This window comes from Acinonyx jubatus, chromosome C1, assembly GCF_027475565.1.
Source record: "Acinonyx jubatus isolate Ajub_Pintada_27869175 chromosome C1, VMU_Ajub_asm_v1.0, whole genome shotgun sequence".
NCBI lineage: Eukaryota > Metazoa > Chordata > Mammalia > Carnivora > Felidae > Acinonyx > Acinonyx jubatus.
Window position 1 is genome coordinate 142,723,727 of NC_069381.1, and position 23,267 is coordinate 142,746,993.

Sequence of the window (23,267 nt, forward strand, 5' to 3'; positions counted from 1 at the left end):
CAAAAAAATATCATTGCTAGGGCTTGTGGTGGTGAAGTGAATAAGTAGGGCACAGCAGATTTATAGGTCAGTGAAAATACTCTATATATTATTAAAATGATTGGTGTATGTCATCATCCATTTGTCTAGACCCATAGAATGTACAACAGCAAAAATGAACCCCAAGGTGAATTAAGGATGCTGGGTGATTGTGATAAGTTTATGCTCAAATGTAGAAGTATGCACACCTATCCATCATATTGTATATATTTCTCACATATCATCCTAATAATCTCCTTTTCTGCACCCTGGAGATTTTCTTGTCTTTTCTCCACTCAGGAAGTAGAGTGGTCTTTTAAAACATATTGTGGGGTGCCTTCGTAGCTCAATTGGTTAAGCATCCGACTCTTAGTTTCGGCTCAGGTCATCATCTCACAGTTTGTGAGTTCGAGCCCAAGCCTGCTTGGGATTCACCGTCTCCCTCTCTCTCTGCCCCTCCCCCACTCACGTTGTCTATGTCTCTCTCAAAATAAATAAATAAACTTAAAAAAAAAACATATTGAACACATGGATAAACTGAGTTTAAAGAATACCTGCACGCAGATTGTCGAAATGTTAAGTATGATTGATTACTTTGAATTGTCCCTGTAATATATAATTACAAAGCTCAAAATACTGCACCAGCAGCCCATCTCACTCAGAGCAAAAGCTACAGTGTTTCAGGGGCCCACAACATCATGTGTTTCGTACCCTTATTTCGTCTCCCACTTCCTGTGTGTAAACTCCACTACAGCCACATGGCAACTTGCCATTCATGGAACACACTAAAAATTCTCCTATCTCAGCATCTTTATATTTGTTCCCTCTGCCTGGCTTGTACCTCATTCTCTTCAGAATTGTAGTCAAATGCCATCTTTCCAGAGATTTTCTTCACACTCTAAAAATTACACTCACACTCCCCCAGTCTTCCCTATTTTCTCTGTTTTATTCTGTTTTATTATACTCAGTGATGTTTATCACCATCTGACAAATAATTTTATTATTATTACTGTGATTATTATCTTCACTTCTACTGTAATATAAATACATGAAGGCAGGCCTTTGTGTGTGTGTGTGTGTGTGTGTGTGCGTGTGTGTGTGTGTGTGTGTACGTGCACGCATGCTATCATCCTAGTCTAGGGGAAAGTGAGTGCTCAATAAATATTTGTTGAATGGCCAAAGGAACGAAAGTATTACAAAAATGTATTTTAAAGAGAAATACTGTTAATTTTTTGTCATAGTTGATACCTTTTTATATAAATTGTTTTTTTATGTAGAACTGAGAACATGGTAGCAGTTATTCCAGTACTTTCCCCTTGGGTAACGGTGATGTAGTCAGCATTTGTAGTGTAGAAGCAAACAGTGAAGTAAAGAAGAGGTCTTCTTTTTGGTAACTCAACTTAATGGTGTTGAGTTTTAGCAGTGTATGTAATGTTTCATAGAGAGATATTCATACTATGCCTTTTTGTACATGAAAATAAAATATAGCTTATTCCAGTTAGAGAGAAGAAAAAGACATGGCAGACAATATTTCAAACGATATAAAAGAAGCGTAAGATACCAGCTTAGAGCAAGAAGGAAACACTCATTTGGTCAGGATGGAGATCTTTATTTAAACATCCATCTCCTATAACAAGGAGAGTCAAACACTAATAAACACAATGCGGAGAGCAGCCTATTTTCAGAGAAGTACACACATTCATTTACTTTTCAATTCCCCAATAAGGGAGGGAAAATCAGACTATTAGATCACGGGTAAAGGACCTGCGATGTCACCTACAACTCATTAGCAGAAGAGGAAGCTGACAACCTAGGGAGAGGAGAAAGACAGAGGGCCAATTAGCAGAGGAGCAAGGCTTAGCTTACTGCTTGCTCCAGGTTATCAATCCAAGCCATACCACAGAGCCCTCATTCTCATCATAATGCAGAATAAAATTACAGATCAATCGAAACAAATTTGACAAGTGATAAGTAAGTATGAGCAAGGGCATAGCAGTTTGTATCAGGCAACAAGCAGATAAACACAATGAATCACAACAAACAGAATAACAAGAGCGGCTTAGAAGGAATGGTGATAAATTTGCATATTGAGAAGTACCAAAAGTATTCTTGTTTGGGCAAGTATCTGTTGATCTTAATCATTTGACATCAAAAGGTATCAATTTTTTGCAGTTTCAGATGGCCCCCGAAGCTGTTGCTATATTTGGATAGGTCTATTTGCTAAAAAGCTTATAGCCAACTTCATAGGTTTGTTTGTTTTTTGTTACTTTTATGTTTCACAAGTTTCCCAAAACCATCCTCACCATCATAGTCTTATTTTTATTTATGTGTAAAGTTTGTTTGTAATAACTGCATAAATATTTATGCTAGAATTCACACTTATAGCAATGACTCCAATGTAATTGGAGACAAAATTAAGAATCACAACAATGTAAAGTGCACTTTTCGACAGAACTTTTAACAGTAAATCTTGGAAGATTTACATGGGATATTTACCTTGACTGTAACAGAAAGTTTGTGGCTAGATGATCCTGTAGGGCTAATCATTTCTTAAAAATATGCACTAGAGAACCAAATCTCTGTTTCTTCACCTGCTGGTTGACCCCAGAATAGTTACCTAGTTAATTTCTCAGCAAATCAATTTCTGTATAGGTTAAATGGGGATTATGATACCATCTACCTCAAGGGGGTGCTGTGAGGACTTACTGACTTAAAATATAGCAAGTGCTTAGAATGATGTCTGGCACATGGTAACTGTAGTTACTAGTATTATGTTACTACTTCTCTATCATTGTTATTGTCAGAGTTCCAAGATTCACAGTACTGGGGAATATGATACTTAAAAAAATATTATTTATTTTTTTTAATTTACATCCAATTTAGTTAGCATATAGTGCAACAGTGATGTCAGGAGTAGATTCCTTAGGGCCCCTTACCCATTTAGCCCATCCCCCTCCCACAACCCCTCCAGTAACCCTCAGTTTGTTCTCCTTATTTATGAGTCTCTTCTGTTTTGTCCCCCTCCTTGTTTTTATATTATTTTTGTTTCCCTTCCCTTATGTTCATCTGTTTTGTCTCTTAAAGTCCTCATATGAGTGAAGGCATATGATTTTTGTCTTTCTCTGACTGACTAATTTCACTTAGCATAATACCCTCCAGTTCCATCCACGTAGTTGCAAATGGCAAGATTTCATTCTTTTTGATTGCCAAGTAATGCTCCATTGTATATATATACCACACATTCTTTATCCATTCATCCACTGATGGACATTTGGGCTCTTTCCATACTTTGGCTATTGTTGGTAGTGCTGCTGTAAACTTGGGGGTGCATGTGTCCCTTTGAAACAGCACACCTGTATCCCGTGGATAAATGCCTAGTAGTGCGATTGCTGGGTTGTAGGGTAGTTCTATTTTTAGTTTTTTGAGGAACCTCCATACTGTTTTTCAGTGGCTGCACCAGATTGCATTCCCAGGGAATATGATACTTTTATTGAAAAGTTTTGTCACCCCACTTTGGTTTACTTCTACACCTAGACTCTCTTATGTCAAGAAGGGGAGCCAGAAAAAAGGGAGAAGATAGTAAGGATATAAAAAGAAGATAAAAGAGACAACAAAGAGCAAGAGAGAGGAGGTAGAATAACTGCAAGAAGAACCCAGGCAAGAATTGTGAAGGGAGGAGGGACGCCTGGGTGGCTCAGTAGGTTAAGCATCGACTTTGGTTCAGGTCATGATCTTATGGTTCAAGAGTTCAAGCCCTGCATCGGCGTCTGTGCTGACAGCTCAGTGCCTGGAGCCTGCTTCGGATTCTGTGTCTCCCTCTCTCTCTCTCTCTTCCCACTTGCACTCTCATTCTCTCTCTCTGTCTCTCTCAAGAATAAATAAACATTAAAAAAAAAAAAAAAAGAAGCACGGAGGAGACAGGAAGGTGAAAAACACAGGTTGGTGAGTAGCTGTATCTGTCTGACTAAAGTAACAGAAGGGTTGTCTCTTCGGAGTCCTAGAGAGTGGAAACTCCAAAGCAGGCTCTCTGGTTTAGCATGAGTAAGATCCATATGGGCTCACATTTGTACCTTTAAACAATGGGCTGCAAAGTCCTCCAACTTTCATTCCCTGGAGCGAGTAACACTAAATTGTCACTTCCTAGGATTGAAAGTCAGGCTACAAGTATTTCCTTTCTAATGTCTCATGTGAACTATAGACTGGACCATGAGGTACATATAAGCACTACCAATGGATTCAACTGCATGTTTAACTATTCTCCAAACTGCCATGCTAAATGAATTTTGCTTCCTTGGAAGTTTTATCAAGATTGGCAAAATCATGTGGTATATGGGAGGAAAACAATTAATAGCTTGGGTTAATAGCTGGAGCCATAATGTCAAGAGGGAATTGCAAAATGAATCCAGATATTAGCTGGAGGAATATCTGAAGCATCATGTAATTTTTAAAGAATAGCATTTAACCTGAGATATAAACATGTAACATTGTAAAATACTGGGAAACATTACACACCTTGGAAAGAGTGAAAGCAGAAAATCGAGTTTATTTGTAAACATGTTGATTCATACAGATGAGCTACTGAAAATAATTACCTAGAAATCTAGAAAATAACAGGCATTGTGAGAGGCTGACATTTTGAGATAGACATACATTTGAAAAGACTGACATCTATTGCTAATTAGAAATATCTGTAAGTGAATTGAATTTGATTTCCACAAAATTTTGGAGGCAAATATGATGAAGAACTACAGACGTAAATACCATGTTAAATTCAGAACAAGTTTTATTTTTTTAACTCTTTTATTTTTATTTTATTTTTATTTTGTACAGCTGAGAGTAGGAAGCAAAATTGTAGTTCACTCTTAATTATAGAGTTGCAGAAGCAATGCTGTAATTAGAGCTGTGAAAATTGTCTGGCGACAGATTTTCTTTGTAGTTCGAAGGAGTGAAAAATCCTATTGATAGTATTTGATATTAGTTTCATCAAAGTGCACTGAAGGGATACACTTAACTTCTTAATTCTTCTCCGATACTTTGAATGTGTCAACTGCTAATGGTTATCATTTTAGTCTGTGGTAGCCACTTTTAAATATTCAGGCTTGCATTTATGAAAGGTTTAGCACTTTTCTCTTATATCTAGAATTTCACATTTAGATTAGAGAAGTGAACAGGCTATGAATACCAACTGATCCCTAGAGTCAAAGCTTTTACTAAGTTTTATATCACATCAAAGTTAGTTAGTGCTTGTAGTAGACATTAAATGGTTTGTAACTAGTTGTCCTCTGACCCAATTTTCTGATTTCAGTAGAGTTTACCCACACAATGCAAGACAGATAGTTACTCTGCGATCTAAAAATCTTTAACGATGTTCATATTACCCTGTTTCAGCGTTAATTATTTTTGATATAATGGTTGATACTCTTATCTATTATAATGTTCAGTGAGTCGACTAAGTGAAACTCTAGAAATAAAAACATGAAGTTAATTTTGATTTAAACATTTTGTTTTTAAAATTAACTTTGTTGCTTTGGTCCTCCTAGTTTTATTAATTTAAGCTTAAATATGCGGAGATATATTTTTTCGATATCTTCTCAGCTTATGACGAGATGAGAAGGGTGTTAATTTGGTTCCAGTCACTCACTATAGTTCCCGAAAATGAATGAGCTTGACTTTTCACTTTCTATCCAATGTTGTATAAGAAACAACAAATAATCAATGAAGGAATATTTGTTTCATAGTAAATAAAATTAACTTGTGCTCTATTAGAAAGGATACATAACCACAAATTTTGTCTAATTGGTCTTATCATCCTAGTCAAATAAATATATATGTATTTTTTTTAAACAGAACATCCTTGTCTTCTACAGAAAAAGGCAAACCAAAAAAAAAAAAAAACTTATAAAGTTTTCCTTTCAAAGCATACTTGTTAGAAAATTATTATGAAGGCACAGATACATGTAATGCCACTTTAAACTTTTCTAATAAAAATATATCCCAAGTTATATTTGATAGTATTCATTTATTTAATTTATATAAATATGGGCATGGAGACGTCTGTGGTATATGGAACATTATTTTTCTTTCTCTGTGTGATGGCTTTACAGGGATTTTTTTAACCATGTTGAAATTCATCAACCTTATATTTTGTGAATGTTTGTACATATGTGCAGACTTTAGTAAATAATTTAGTTTAAAATCTCAGTAGTGTTCTCTGCGTCTACACATTTCTATGTGATTTTAGTCACACTCCCAGTTGTTTTCTAGAAACAGTTCTTTTTATTTCTTTTTATTTTTTTAATGTTTATTTATTATTGAGAGACAGAGAGACACAGAGCATGAGCATGGGAAGGGGCAGAAAGAGAGGAGAAGACACAGAATCTGAAGCAGGATCCAGGCTCTGAGCTGTCAGCCCAGAGCCCGACGCGGGGCTCAAACTCACAAACTGTGAGATCGTGACCTGAGCTGGAGTCGGCCGCTTAACCGACAGAGCCACACAGGCACCCCTCTAGAATTGGTGCTTAAGCCTATTTTATTTCTTTGCTTATTTTGTGCCATTGCCTCTCTTTCTCTGCCTGCTAAAGGGCAGCTACCTTGAAACCCTCTGAAACCATAAGATTGACTAGAAAGGGCAAGCTGTACCTATGTTTTGTCGCAAAACCAAAGGCCTTTCTTTTGCTGTTTCTTCAAGGGCTTATATTGCTCAAAGACCCCTATACTCTACCCCCTTTATTGGTCCTTCTCTGGGGCCTTTATTGTTCAACATCTTTTCAGTTTTACTTTTTTGCTGTTTGGGCTGCAGGAACCATTGGCGTTTCCAAAACTGGGAAGAGCTTAAGATCTGGGTTCTCCATATTGTCTTCCTTTGTTTCCAGAAGAGCTAGTCTGTTCCCTACCTCATTGCTTTTGGAAATATCTTGTTGGAAGAATCAAGAATAAGTTAAATGTTGACTCTTTTTCAATGTCGTCTAGGATTATACACTCAGTAGGGAGTTTGTAAACCTTCCATTTTTCTAAGCCTTATCTATTATCTTTCTGCTATTTCTCCAAAGGTTTTGCTGTGGTGTAAAATGGATTTTCAGCTTTCCTGTTGACTAAATCTATTTCTTGTTGCCCAGTAACTGACGGTGGAGCCAAAGTCATGACTTTTATTTATTCATTTGTAGCTTTATAGGTTTAACATGGCTTTTAGTCTTAAATTTCTCATGTAAAAGAGGAATCCTTTTTGTTTCCTTTTATTTCTTTCCTAGCACTTACCAATAAAAGTTAAATAGAGCAACATTCTTCTGATATTTTTGCATAGTTGTTTGAAGAATGATATATAGTACTTATTCAGAGATTTTTTTTTTTTTGCCTCAAGTCTTAACGATAAATATCCTACCAGTTGTAGTTGTTCATTTTTAGACAGTGGTGATTAAGATCTTGGCATTTGCTCTTAAAATTTTTAATTGTAAAAATATTCTTTATTTTTGTCTTGTATGTTTAACAAAATTAGTCACACATATTCATCTTTGTAAAACAAATTAAGAATTTATTTACATTTATCCACTTAAGAGGCAAAGTGTATTTATGCTGTATTAGGAGAAAATCTATATGACATTTTAAGAGAAAATCAAATTAAGTCGATGAAGATGATTTTGCAAAATTTATCCCACAGAGAACCATATCAAGCTTTTTAAAGCAAATGTCAGGATTAGTTGACAAAACAGAAGATGTCACAAAGGTGATTTACTATTTTTTCTCTTCTGTTATTACAAATACACTGCCTACAATTACTGGGTAAATTAGCAGACAAGTGAAATCAAATAATTGAGAAGTCAAGATGGTTACTCTGTAATGTTACTTTAGAAATATTTGAAAATCAATTTCAAGTGCCTATGTTTTGTGAAAATAAAAAGAATTTAAATTAAAACTTATAAAGCGACTCACAAGTTTAATGAGCTTAATGCAGAGTTCCTGAATTCAACCGTTGTTGGGGTCTCTTGGTATTAACAACATGCCTGAGGCATAGGTAAGAAACAGAAACAATGCCAAGAAAAGGGAAAATAAGAGAAAAGGTAAAAAAAAGAAAAGAGGGAGAGAGGGAGAGAGAGAGAGAGGAAATAAAAGAGGAAGATTTTGTAAAGAAATTTAATGTGAGCCACCAAATGTTTAAAAAATGTCAGCAATATTTTGGATTGAACATGATTTTTCCAAAATCTACTCTCCCTTGCAACGTTGGTGGTCCCTTAGCAACACCTTCTTCTTCGGTGCCCAGACCACTGCTTTGCACCTGTGTGCTCATTTCCAAATCTCTCTCTCAAGAAAATACTATACAGAAGTCAAGTGTACTGTGTGTGACCAAGGGCAGATATGAATGCTCCAGGAATATATGCTTTTTGTCTTTTGTCACTAATTTGAATACTTTGAATAAAAGTCTTCTAGTAAAGTAAACTTTCCATCCTGGAAAGGATATTTAAAGAAGCTTAAGGACATTGCTTGGTGACCAGAAAATCAATCATTAAATTATACCACCTTAGCCACAAGGTAGGGGAGAACTCTTTAGGCTAAATATCACATGGGAATCACATATCTCTTAGATATACACATGATCGTCAAAAAAAAAAAAAAACATTTCATGGCAAGTTATAAATGAGGAGAGGCCTCTTTAAAATATAAAGTTATTATATCTACTAAATATATGGAAGGATATTTCTAAAAATTGTATAAATGGGGCGCCTGGGTGGCGCAGTCGGTTAAGCCTCCGACTTCAGCCAGGTCACGATCTCGCGGTCCGTGAGTTCGAGCCCCACGTCAGGCTCTGGGCTGATGGCTCAGAGCCTGGAGCCTGTTTCCGATTCTGTGTCTCCCTCTCTCTCTCTGCCCCTCCCCCGTTCATGCTCTGTCTCTCTCTGTCCCAAAAATTAAAAAAAACAAACAAAACAAAACAAAAAAAACGTTGATAAAAATTGTATAAGTATAGTTCAAAAAGGCATTGTTAACTAGGTCTAAATAGGAAAGAAGAAAGTATAATATCCCAAACATAAAGCCATGGTAATGAAAGATATTTAAAAAAATGTTTTTTAATGTTTTATTTACTTTTCTTTTTAAAATTTATCAGTAAAAATGTTTAATGACTAGATTTCAAGAAAGAGTCACCATTCTTACAGATGCAAGGCTGAAAGCAAAGGATTTTCCCACTTGACAGCAATAGTATTTGTTTTAATAAGGATCTTAAATATGAATAGGCATAATTCAGCAAGACGCTGCCTGCTGTCTTTCCTTGTATTTCTCAGAGAGGATGTGCCTGAAGCCACAGCTAATGAGCAGTCCTACCAGATGACTTAGAAGGAAGCTCTTGGACTGTGCTTTCCTGTTCTCCAACTATAAAATTTTGGTCATTAAATTTCCCAGTCATCAGTTTTTCCCATGAAGATACTAATGACTGGGTGTTTCTGAGAACAAACTAAACAATTTTTCACCATTTCTAGAACATAGTAGCTATAACCAAACTCATAAACAATTGCGATCCATCAGATGAACAGAAAACAACTTTATTCTCTGTCCATTCCAACGCAATCCAGCCTGACCCAGGGGTGAAATCTAGGAAAGTCTTTTTGGTCATTCTCAGATAGTGATACAAACAGACAAACAAACAAACAAAAACCCTTCAGGATTTCAAGATACAAAACCACTCTCATTTTCATAATTAAAATGTATGTTCTGCATCATCGTCAAACTTTCGCAGTTTATTTAAAGTCTTCTTCCTTTCTCTGCTCAGACTTGCTTATGACAGGAAGTTGAAATGGAAACAGGGGAACGAGTGTGGGGGGTGGACAAAGAATGCAATAGGCTTCTTCTCTCTTGAGTTGGCCAGCTCCTCCTTCACCTTAACTGTTACTCCTCACTGCCTCATGGCTAAAGTGAAGAAAAGGGCCAAGATATAGAGTATGGAAGGTCTTAGTTGCTGTGGTGGGCCGACACACTCTGGGCCCAGCAGGCATTATGGGACAAGCTTCATTCTTTTTTTTTTTTTTGGTTATTTATTCATTTATTTTTAATTTAAATTCAAGTTAGTTAACATACAGTGTAGCCTTGGTTTCAGGAGTAGAACCCAGTGATTCATCTCTTACCTGTGACACCCAGTGCTCATCCCAAAAAGTGCCCTCCGTAATGCCCATCACCCATTGAACCCATCCCCCACTACCCCCCCTCCTGCAGCCCTCAGTATGTTCTCTGTATTTAAGGGTCTCTTATGGTTTGCCTCCCTCTCTGTTTTTGTATTATTTTTCCTTCACTTCCCCTACATTTATCTGTTGTGTTTCTCAAATTCCACATGTGAATGAAATCACATATCAGTCTTGGAACAAGCTTAATTCTTAGCAAGTATCTCACATTCTCTCTCCACCCCACCCCCTTCCTCCAGATATTCATATATCTGGTCCACCTGAAACACGAATATTTTATTTCTTGTTGGTCAGAGATAGTTATTTCCCTTTCATAGTCTTTTATTGTGCTGCTACAGGCCAGTTTCTCAAGCTTCTTGCGTTTTTGAATTTTTGCTCAATATTGAGGCAGATACGTATCTATGTGACCCCCTCCCTATTGTTCACTGCAAACTCCCGAAAATATTTATAAAGTCCCTACATGGCCTCTTTGGAGCCCTGTTCATTACTTTCCTGTGATGAGGAAGCACACTGACCACTCTCTCCACTAAATTCCCTCTCTGGCATTCCACCTCTCTCTTGATCTTTCCAGATTCTTATATAAGCTGGAGCTGGGTGGTTAGCTGTATGTAACACATTTAGTTGTATACATTTGAATTTGGAGGTGGTGACTATGTTCTAGTTGCCTATTACAGTCTAAGAAAACTTAGTGGCAATGAAGATTTATAATTATTTCTTAGCATTCTGTAACTTTTTGGCTTAGCTGGAGAATTCTTGTTTGGGATCTCTCATGGGTTTGTGTCAAGTAACAGCTCAGACTGGCATTATCACAAAGGCCCACCAGGGAGGAAGCAGCAGCTTCTGGAGCTGTGAGGGACCATATCTGGGAACTGAGTGATACGTGATTGGTTATGGCAATAATAAGGCCTGTTCGGACTTGATTAAGGGGGTAGAGAGATGGATATCATGTTTAGACACAGAAGTGGCAAGGTGACATCGGTAAAAGGCAAATGACATGGGAGATATAGCCACATTTGGAAAATACGATCTACCATAGAGTACTTGCTGCTTATATTCTTGAAGCATTACTGGAAACAGCAACGTGTTCAGTTTAAGTTCCTGGTACATAAGCGTTCAGAAGATATTATTTACCTGTTCGTCCACACCATCCACACTACACTATAGTTTCTTTCATATATTTCACTGTATTTCAACCTGATGAGTATATCAAAGGATGGATGTCAAATTGTTCGCAATATTTGAAACAAGTATTCCGGGAAACATCATGCAAGAGAAAATCTTTTGGAATGGAAGAGAAGAGAAATTTATTTTCCTTTCTCCTTAGAGTTTATTTTTTTGAAAATTAACATGCATTTTTTTGGTGCAGGATGTTAAGAATTCTAACATCTCCATAGGTCTGTGTGGTCATGACTACCACAATCAAAATTCAGAACAATTTTATGGCCTCTCTCCAAAAACTGTCTTATCCTATCACTTTGCAGATACAGCCTCTCAACCCCGCAATCCTAGCAACCCCTAATTTCTTTTCCTTCATTTTGGCTTTGTCTTTTTCAGGATGTCAAATACATGGGAGAATATGGTATTAAACCTTTTGAAGCAGGCTTTTTTTTTTTTTTATATATATATTCAGCAAAATTCCCTTAAGATCTATCCAAGGTGTTGGGTGTATGCAGAGCTCACTGCTTTTATTGCAGAGAAATAGCACAGTTTATCTACTTGCTTGTGAAAGATCTTCACACTCTTTCCAATTTTTGACAATTGTGAATAGAGCTGTTATGAACATTAATATACAGGTTTTTGTGTAAACATACATTTTTAATCCCTTTGAGTAAATTTCTAGGACTGAGATTGCTAGGTCACGGAGTAAGTATAAATTTAAATTTTTAAGACACTACTGATCTCCTTTCCGGGATGGCTGAATCATTTTGCATTCCCACTGGCAATATAGGAACATTCTTATTGTTCGTAATCCTTACCAGCACTTCCTGTTATCAGCAATATATATATTATATTACATATATATGTAAGAATATACAAATATTATTTTAATGAGTCTATTGGATAACAGTAGTATCTTTCTATGGTTTGAATTTGTAATTCTTGAATATCTAATGGTGACAAATAAAATTTTATGTGTTATTTTACATTCACTTATTCTCTTCAGTCAAGTGTCTATATAAGGCTTTTGTCCATTTTTTAACTGAGCTGTTTATTTTTTTAAGGAGTATTTTTTATATATACTACATACACATTCTTCATTAAATATGTGATTGACAAATATCTTCTACCAGTCGGTGACATTCTTTTTATTCTACTAACAGCATCTTGAGCAGAGAAATTTTTTTTTTGCCTTGTCTAAGTTTTTGCCTAACCCCAAGGGCATAAAGTATCTTCAGTGTATTTTTCTTGAGTTTTAATTTTAAGATGTATAATTAATTTTGAGTTAATTTTTATATAAGGTATCAGGTTGAAGTTCAGGTTCTTTTTTTTATATTTCTAACTGTTTCAACATCATTTGTTGAGAATATAATTTTTTTTCCATTGATTTGCCTTTGTACTTAAAAAAAAATCATTGGCCATATTTGTTTAGGTCTGTCTCTGGATTCTTTTCTGCTCTATCCATTCACATGTCTATCCTTTTACCAACTCTGTACTTTTGTATTTACCATAGCTTCACAAAGAGTCTTAAATCTAGATAGCATGATTTGTCCATCTTTGATTTTCCCTTATTAAAATTGTTTAGGTCAATCTACTTCTGGTCCTAGTTCGTTTGCCTTTCCATATAAATTTTCAAGTGACTTTGTCTATAGGTACCAAAATCCTGCTGGGAGAAAAATAATGGTGAAAAATCCATAGATCAGTTGAAGGAGAATTGACAGTGTTAGCATGCTAAGTTATCTGATCAGTTTCTAACTGTATACTGTAACCTTGCTTAACTCACTGAATTTTAAGAGTTTTTGTTTTGTTTTTAGCTATGTTTAAAGCAAATAAGAGAATTTGAGGAATTGGTTAGTTTTCAGTTCAATAGAAATAAAAGGTCATCTTATTCACCAGCCAAACTAGGGTAAAAATTATAATGGGAAAAATAATTACTTTTATAGACCCACAAGGCTCTATAAATATAGAGGAACAAATGTGAGCACATATATACAAATGTTTTATGAAAAAAATTAAAATGTTATTGAAAGACATAAGGTATCTGGTTGACGAACATCAAAATAATATGATTCGGTTCTTTAATGTAATCGATCTAAAGATGTAAGTCTTTCTCATCTATATATTAAAACATTATAAGAATACAAAAATAAAAAGTGTGTGTTACTAGTGTGTTGTTATTTATAAAGAACATTGGACTAGAAGATAAAATGAGAAAAAAAGAGTTATATGTCAATAGTTTTGTGTTATCAAGCAAGTGGGAAAACAGACTGTGTGTGTATTGAATATATACATTCCTATGTATTCAGTATATATTTATCTATCTAATTCTATATCTATATAGAATTCTATATCTATATATGCATATATACCTATACCTATATATAATTTTCTCTTGAGGCTTGTTTAACCGAGTGAAAAATTAAAATAAAAACAAAGTATTTAGTAAAGAAATCATTAAGTAAATGTCCTTATCTCTTTCATGAGAAATACTATACAGAATTTTAAAAAAAACATAAATCATGTGCTTATATTGTTGAATAAAAAGTGCAAGACAAGTATATACAATACAACATCATTTATATAAATACAAATCTACTTTGTGTCTATTAATGTACATATAAAATGAAATTCCATTTACATGGGAAAAATAATACATGTGTATGTAAACAAAATCATATGCATTTGTATACGATATGTGCATATACAGGTTACTTAAGGAGAAGAGTAAGGTTATATGTACATGTGAAAGGAAAAGAAGATGCACACTCACTTTTTCTTTCTGTAAATTTCTGTATTGTAATATTTTATAATAAGCCTGGATTCAAGGTATGCAAATTGAAGAAAAATGACAAATAATAACCCAAGTTAAGTAACCAGGAAGAAATTAGTTACTCCTTTCCTCTACTTTGCTTTATCTTAAATCTGTATATAATGCATAGGTGATCTATATATTTAGATAACCTGACATGTTTTCTTCCTTTTGGGATCTTCTTTATGAAGAGGATTATATGAGCCTTGTTTTCACTCATGTAAATGATAAAATTAGGTTCCTATTAAATTTTTGTTAGAATTAATGTACTGTCATCTTGTCATAGCCTGGTGATCAATGTGAACCTCTGGCCTCTGCACCCACTGCATCACTAATAATTGTAGTCAGTAGAATCCAGGGAGGCTTAGCTGTCTTCATTTTAATTTTACTTCTAAACTTTTATCATTATCTCTCATCATGTCAAGCAGGTGGAATGAATAATAGCTTCCATCTGTGACATTCAGTGGCTTATGAAATTCTAAGGTTGATTTAGAGTGATGCTATTGGCCTACATCCCATATGTTATTGTGCGGTTCATAATAATAACACTGGCTTATCATTTCTCATCCCCATAGAAGATTTAATCTTATAAAATCATACTGCTGCTGTGCCATATGGACAATATAATTATGCACATTTCCATTTTTTATTTCAATTTGCAACTGTGAGCATTCCAAACTGTATACTCTTCTAGCCTGCATGTACATCCCAAATATTAGTTAAAACTCTGTTTAAGGTGCATTTAATAAGGATAGCAGGCTTCTATCTTTAGTGATGTTTCATGTGGGAATATTTGAATGAAACTGGCATGATTTTGCTTCAGAGAAACTAACAGCAGCTAGGAAGTTGATTGATCAGTTTCTGGCTCCTGACATTTTGATCCATGATGTGAGCACAGGATGCTTACTTACCATGTGACTCTCCTGGGGACTTAGAACAGCATTCATCAATGTATCATTCTGGTGGGAAGGAGAAATGAAACAGCAGAGGAATAGAAAATGTCACTTAATTGTGGGCTCACAAAGAGATTTAAACTCTAAGTTCTTGGCAGGGAATTAATAAAAAGGAAAACGACCATGTATCTGTGTTTCTGAATAATCATATTCTGCTCATCTCGATACCAATAACATGCAGCTGTGGTTTTCCCTTTACCACACAAATGGATGCATCTGAAAATTTAATTCATGAAGAATTTTGGTGTACTTTCATTATGTCCAAGAACATATTGATCTAAGTAGGTCATATTTGGGTGAATATCACAAGACCCGTGGTTTCTTCTTTTAGAATTTTCAAAATTTATTCTCTTTGATCTTTACAGGTCACAAAAACCTATGAAAATTCTTTGGGTCTCACAGAGCCTTGAGAAACTGGTTATCTTGTACTTTTCCACTAAAGTTTTCTTTGATGGCTTTCATGTCTGGGTTCACAAAATGTTTCGTCCAATTTCTTGCTTTATACATGAAGTGTTCAGATTTATCATGCAGCTGCATTGGTCCTGTCCTTTGGGGAGAAAAAAAAAATAATCCAAAACTGCAGCAAAAGGAGTTGTGGTTTGAAAATCTTTTAAATTATTTTCTTCTAGTAAAATTTGTATGGTTTAAAGTTTTTAATGCTTCTTAATTATAAATTGATCCACATTTTTCTTACATTTTCTTTATTTGATTTCTGTAATGCTACTGTCCTGACTAATGCACTAAAAATAATTGTCATATTATGCAACCATTGACTTGTTCATCTCTTCTTTATATTTGTGATTACCTACATGAAATTTAATCTTTAGTTAATACTAATCCTTTATATGTTAAGGGGATACAACTTTCATTTTTCTATTTCAAGAAGAGTATGTATTAATTCCTGTTAATGTCAACATAATGTTTTGGCCAGTGTCTTAGTTTCTTAAGTATATACGCACATGTGTGTGTGTGGTTTACAAGTGATCTGTTTCTTTTTTATTTTAAAGTTTATTTATTTATTTTGAGACAGAGAGAGAGAAAGAGAGTGAGAGGGAGAGTACAAGCAGGAGAAGGACAAAAATAGAGGGACAGAGAGAATCCCAAGCAGGGGCTTGATCCCATGAACCGTGATATCATGAGCTGAGATAACTTAACCCACTGAGCCACTGAGGCGCCCCTGACAAGTGATCTGTTTCTAAGGAGACTTTAAGTAATCCATGCTTAAAACACATTGTTGGAAAAATAAATAAATTGAGGGGTTAACCAAAATGAAATACATTTACAGAAAACAGAAGGAGTAAATGTTTTCAAACACATGAAGAGAAATTGATAACTGCAACATGGTACTGAAATTTATTCTTAGTTTTCTTGGAACAAAGGAAAAGAGAAAACATATTGGATGGTAACCTTTCATCTGAAAGCATATGTATGCATCCACAAAGACAAAATATATCTGGAACAAAACCCAAGAGAAAACAATATCCATTCAACAAGAATGTGATAAGACCTAATTTTTAAAAGTTATGTGTGACCAAAGTACAGATCTGTCCCTCAAAATTAAGACACTCTAGGCAAGGCCAACATGAATGACAAAAATATAGACTTATTTTAAGATCCTAGATTTCCCTGGGGGAAACGAAGGGTTTTGGCAATCTTGATTAGACCTACAGTATACCAACATTTGCATTAAAAAGAAGAATAAAAGCAAAACACTGAACAAACACGTACAAAAATATACATTAAAGCCATTCCAATTCCTGAGACCTCACACCACGACTGTAGAAAAATTACACAGTTATCATAGTCAGAACATACATTTTAAGAGCATTGAAGATTACTAAGTGGCCAAAACTCAATGGTACCACTTAAGCAGACTTTTTGGAACAGCCCCAGTGACGTTGTTTAAATTCTCCAAACAAAAGAAATATATTATTTTATAAGTTTGGTTGCAAAAGAGAGTACAATTAAGAATCATCTGGGTAGAGAGGTGCCTGGGTAGCTCAGTGGGTTGAGTGTTGGACTCTTGATTTTGCTCAGGTCATAATCTCACAGTTCAAGAGATCAAGCCCCACAACAAGTTCTATGAGGGCCACAGGGAGCCTGCTTGGGATTCTCCCTCTCTCTCTGCCCCTTGCCCACTTATGCTCTCTCTCTCTCTCTCTCTCTCTCTCTCTCAAAATATAAAATATTATGATGGGATTTGGAAAAACAACAGCTAAGTCAGGATAGTATTTTTCTTTTTTTTAAACCAATCAAATTCCACAATAAAGAAAGAAAGAAAGAAAGAAAGAAAGAAAGAAAACACAGAGTAAATAAAATAGCAAAAATAAAACCCATGGACAAATTGATTCAAAATTAGCTCTGTCACGTGTGCTTCTCTATACTGGACATCAAACATAGTGAATGAATAAATGAATTGGTAAGAAAAGAAAACTCCACTAAGCCCAGGTGTTTAGAATCATTATAATGAAATTGAAAATAACTACATCAATGCCTTATGTGAAAGGTTATGTGCAGTAACCCAATGGCTAAATATTTTTTAGTAAAAATATTTTGATAGTATTAAGCAGATGCTTTATACCTAAATTTTACTATGGACTTTGGAAGATTTTTACATCAAAAATTGCTAGATCTTTGGATTTTACTAAGTTTTGTAGAGATAACTTAAGTGCATCATTTAAAAATATCTTAACCAGAGTTTTAGGGATGAATGTGGAGATATTAGTAGACATCATAGGAAGAAATATGTCATTCAGAAGATTGTATATTAATTAATAACTTCTTAAAATGCTCATTTTGTACTTTGAACGTGCCTAGTATATTTATTATCAGCTCTTGACTGGAAAAAAAGAGTCATTAAATAATTTAATTAATTGAATTTGGGAGAAAGGATAATATCCAGATTTAATCAAAGAGTACAATCCTATACCTCACATGGAAATATCAGTTTTTTTTAATCTTTAATAAATCTTTAAAAAGTTTCCTATGTGGGCAATTGTGGATTCTAATTGGACTAAAAGGTTTTAATATGATGTGAGATAAAATTTTAGATATATGAGCACTTTCATATTTTTAGTATTTGCAGTACCTAGTAATTATTGAGCCCTGATTTACATTTAATGGATGAGGATAGTCAATTTATTGGCTTAAATAGATATCTCTGAAAGTACGTGTTGATGGATATAACCAGAGTATTTTCTCCAATATGCAATTCCGTTCATCACATCCACTTATTTAGATCACTGTCTAAAAATGCAAACACATCACAGATTAGCCATTAGCACCCTTTAACAAACCTTATTAATCACATTAGCTAGCTACAGAAATGAGGATCCTTTGGAAATAAAATTTCTAAGCACTTACTTTTTGCTCCCTATAATACTGGTTGATTGATGATTCAGAAAAATCTCTTACTTTGTATCCTGTTACTTAACTGTGACAAGTCCCCATTTATTCTTTTGGCTTTCTAATGCTCACTTCCTTCCCCACCCCACATCTCATTATTTCATCATTGAAGTTATTTTATCATGCTTCCTAAATGTTCTTTTCTCCACTTAGATAAAAGACACATTTTAATTTCCATCTCCTTTATTATGCGTTCACTGACTCCTTTCTTGAATAACCCTTGTTTTCCCAATTCAATTCTGAGTTCTTAGGAAATACTGATCACAGTCTATGTAATTTTCATGTACGCCTATGAGCTTAGCCTAGCTCTTCATATGTGGATGAATGGTTTTGGAAAAATTGAAGGAGGATAATGGTGTTGGGATGTGTCTGCTACAAAAAGTGAGTGTTCTTGGCCCAGCCAAGGGGCTCAGAAGGTTTAGGTTCTTTGAAAGACTCATTGAATGAAGGTAAAAAGCATCAAAGAAAAGATTTCCTTGGTTCAAATTTTTCTGAAATAACACAAAGGAAACAAAATACATTAATGTTAACAATATTGATTAAACATTATAGTAAAATTAGCCTAATGGCTGTATTGACTCTTACTTTATTAAAAATGAAATAGAAAATTGAGTTGCTCTCACTCTTCCCTTTTTATCAATCTCAACTTGTAGTATTGGAATAAAACTCCTACTTGTAGTAGGAGTTTAAGAGTTCCTCTAAATCTATTTTCTTGCATTTAGTTGGTCAGCTTTGAAAACTACTCAAGAGAGATGCAGAAGGAGTTACAATGAAATTGGTGAAAAGTACAACGATACCAACATTATTGGTCCAAGAATGAAAATTCATTTTATTTATTACATAAATCATGTTGCCAATCAGGAAGTGAGCACCCACTATAATTCAAAAATGTTATTTACACTAACCATAATGGAGAAATCTGATGGATATCCCTATGGCCAAGTGATTGAGGTTAAAATTACCAATCATAAGTCATATGGATACTATGTGCTCCCTGATATGCTGGGATGAAAAGCATCCTTCTCTGTCATATTACCCCCAGTCCAATCATGAAAAACAATCAGACAAACTATAATTCAGGAGCACTTTATGAAATACCTGACCAGTACTCCTTAAAGGTATTAAGATCATGAAAAATAAATAACAACTGAGAAAGTGTCAGAAGGAGGCATAATGACAAAAAGCAATGTGGTATCCTGCATTGAATCCTGAGATGGTGAAAAAACAAAAACAAAAACAAAACAAAAACCGAGTGTAAAAACCGGTAATATCACTCGCATTCATTGCTGGTGGGAATGCAAAATGGTACATTTTGGAAGACAGTTTGGCAGTTTCTTACAAAACTGATCATACTCTTACCATACAATCTAGAAATTATGTTCCTTCCCATTTATCTAAAGTAGTTAAAAACTGACATCTACATAAAAGCCTGAATAGGGACATTGATTGCAGTTTTATTCATAATTGCCAAAATTTGGAAGCAACCAGTGTCCTTCAGTAATGGATATGGATGAATGGATAAATAAACTGTGGCACATCCAGATGATGGAATATTATTCAGCACTAAAAAGCAATGAGGTATCAAGCCATGAAAAGACATAGAGGAAATTAAATGCATATTACTACGTGAAAGTAGCTAATCTGAAAAGGCTACAAACCGTATGCTTCCGATTATATAACATTCTAGAAAAGGCAACACTCTGAAGCCAGTGCAAATGTTAGTGGCCACTAGGGGTAAATGGGGAGGAAGGGATGGATAGGCAGAACGCAGAGGAATTTTAGAGCAGTGATAATATGATGGTGAATAAGACATTATTCATTTGTCAAAAACCACAGAAATACACACGGAGAGTGAGCTGTAATGCAAACTATGGACCTTGTGTGATTATGATGGGCCAATGCAGGTTCATTGATTATGACCAATGTGCCACCCTGGTGAGGCAGGTTAATAGCAGGGGAGGCTACACATGTGTTGGGGGAGAGAGTATATGGGAAATCTCTCTACCTTCCTCTCAAATTTGCTATGAACCCAACACTTCTCTAAAAAGTTAAGTATTAAAAAAACTGGTGATATCTGCAAGTCTGATAACATAGTCAGTTGTAAAATACTAAGGTTAAATTTTTAATTTTGATAAATGTACGATGCTAACATTAAATGAAGCTCCTGAATGGTGTACAGGAACTCTCCGATATCTTTGTGACTTTTCCTTAAATGCAAAATTATGTAAATATAAAAACCTCAAAAAATAAAAAGAGCTTTAAATAGAACAGAAAAGGTATTATTCATAACAGTCTACCCAACAACAAAGATACCATTATTATAAAAGATGTCATTTATATTGAACTACTGAATATTTATATGGAATGGAAACTATCATAATGCCAAGAAATGTTTCATTGAAGAAAACTCATGCAACTTCATAAAGAGTCCCATGCACTTATAGATACCTTCAAAGAACTGATTTTCACAAATCCCTTCTGTATTCAATATATATTGATTTTGAAAGCAGGAAAAGTTTCTTAACTTTTAAATTCTCATGAGCATAATAGGTTATGAAGGAAGGAAATAAATACATATTCCAATTAAGAATTGTCCAGGAAATTTAAATAAGAATTTAAAAAAAAATCAAATGCTGAGACTTATTAAAAGAATATATTTAGGAAAATATTTATTCACTTATCATTCATTCAATATTACTGAGTGAGTATTTTGTGTCAGCCACTATTCTAATTTCTGGAAACCTAGAGCAGAAGCAAATATGAGAGATAAGATTCTTGGTTGTTTTTTTTTTTTTATTTTTATTATTGAAGTATAGTTAATATACAATGTTATAGTAGTTTCATGTACAAGATTCTTATTTAAGAAAAAGTCCATACTAATAAAGAATAAAAGGAAGGAAGACAAAACAAATAAGTAATCAAGAAAATAAGATAATTTCTGATAAAAGTAAGAGTTGTGAAGAAAGTGTGCTTCTATAAAAAATAATAATGGGAGGTTTTATGAGAAGGTGATTTTGAGTGTGACTTAAATTTTTTTTCAGTCAGTGAATATCTGTGGATAAATAATTTAGGCATGAAATAGAAATTTTGCTATGAAATAGGCAAAGTTTTCTTCTGCAAGGCTTTTGGTGTCAGGAATTGACTCGATACAGTCGAGGGTTGAGCCGTGTTTAGTGTCTGTTGTTGGTGTGGTTTCCCATCCTGCACTGCAAGCCTTAACTTCCTTTTGTGAGACCTTGTGTTTGTGGTTGGTATTAGTTTGACAGAAGATTTTTCTCATTGTCTACTGTATATGGGACCTTATGTTTCCCCTTTGTGGCGCGCTCCTAGAAATCTCTACCAGCTCTAGTGTGCTCACAGAACTCAGTGGTTTTTCTTGTTTTTTTTTAAACATTTATTTATTTTTGAGACAGAGAGAGACAGAGCATGAACGGGGGAGGGGCAGAGAGAGAGGGAGACACAGAATCGGAAGCAGGCTCCAGGCTCTGAGCTGTCAGCACAGAGCCCGACGTGGGGCTCGAACTCACGGACCGCGAGATCGTGACCTGAGCTGAAGTCGGACGCTCAACCGACTGAGCCACCCAGGCACCCCAGAAATCAGTGTTTTTTACCCTAGCGGTGGGAGGGGGAATATTCACTCTTGCGGCTACCTTTCAATCCAAGGTAAAACCCTGTTTCTGGACCTCATGCGTATGCTCATTTCAGTGGTTTTGCCCATTGCCAGCTGCAGTTCTGTGCTCAGCATGTATTTCTTCACCTCTCCTCAGATACAGAGAGTATTCTTTTGTTTCTTTTTCCAGGTGCAAAGGATTTTGCTATTGCCACGGGAAAGGAAAAAAAAAAAAACATTTCCTTCCCACTTGGCTCAGTTTAGATATTTGTCTCTGGGGGAGAAAAGGGAAAAAGAGTGTGGGGAGAGATATTGCCTTTTCTTTTTTTTTCCCATAGAGCAGCTATTCGTCTCCTATGGCATAAACCACAAATGACTCTGTATCACTACAGTCACCAATATTTTTTTGTGAGCCCCTGTGATGTTTGTGGAGTAGAAGCTGTGAATAGATGTTTATTCTCCTTATATCTGTGGCCACCAGGGTTTCTACATTCTCTTGCTGAGAATACACACTACATGTATCAACTCATCACCATTGTTGCCCAAATTCTTACTACTGTGTAGCTGCATCTGCCTGAGGTATGTAAATGCTCACGTCTTATCTTTCCTTGCAAGCACTTGCCTTTCTTTAGATTTCAGGTTGGTTGTTTTGTTTGTGACCTTCCATTTGTGATCAGTTTTTGAAAATTTATAATGATGCAGGTTGTCTCAATTGGTTGGTTGGTTGGTTGGTTGGTTGAAGAATGCAAGCAATGCTTTTACCAGTTTCCTGTATTCTAAAAGGGAACCAGAAATAATAGCACTCTTTAAATGAAGGGAATATATATTAATTAACAACATAATATCTATAATTTCTTATGAATGTTTCAAGAGCCATAATTTTATAACCCATAACTAAGTATATTAAAAACCAGGTATATTAAGAACCAAAAATGGATTCAGAAATGACACAATTTAGATATTAGCATAAATATTAAAACAGCTATTATTAACTTTATTTAAAGGACAAGATGTACATGATGAGTGAGCGTATATAGAATATAAACTCAAAAAGGTAAACTTAGAAAAAATGGAACTCTTAAATTCAAAATACAGTTTTTGCAATAAAAATTCCTGAATGGGCTTAACAGCATATTGGGGCTTCAAAAAAG

At 34.9% G+C, this 23,267-nt stretch overlaps 1 pseudogene; it reads right to left on the reverse strand.

Annotated features, from left to right (window-relative positions):
• Positions 1–6,791: 6,791 nt before the first annotated feature.
• The window catches only part of LOC128311859 (ATP synthase F(0) complex subunit C2, mitochondrial-like), a 131,608-nt pseudogene continuing 115,132 nt past the window's right edge, over positions 6,792–23,267 (reverse strand).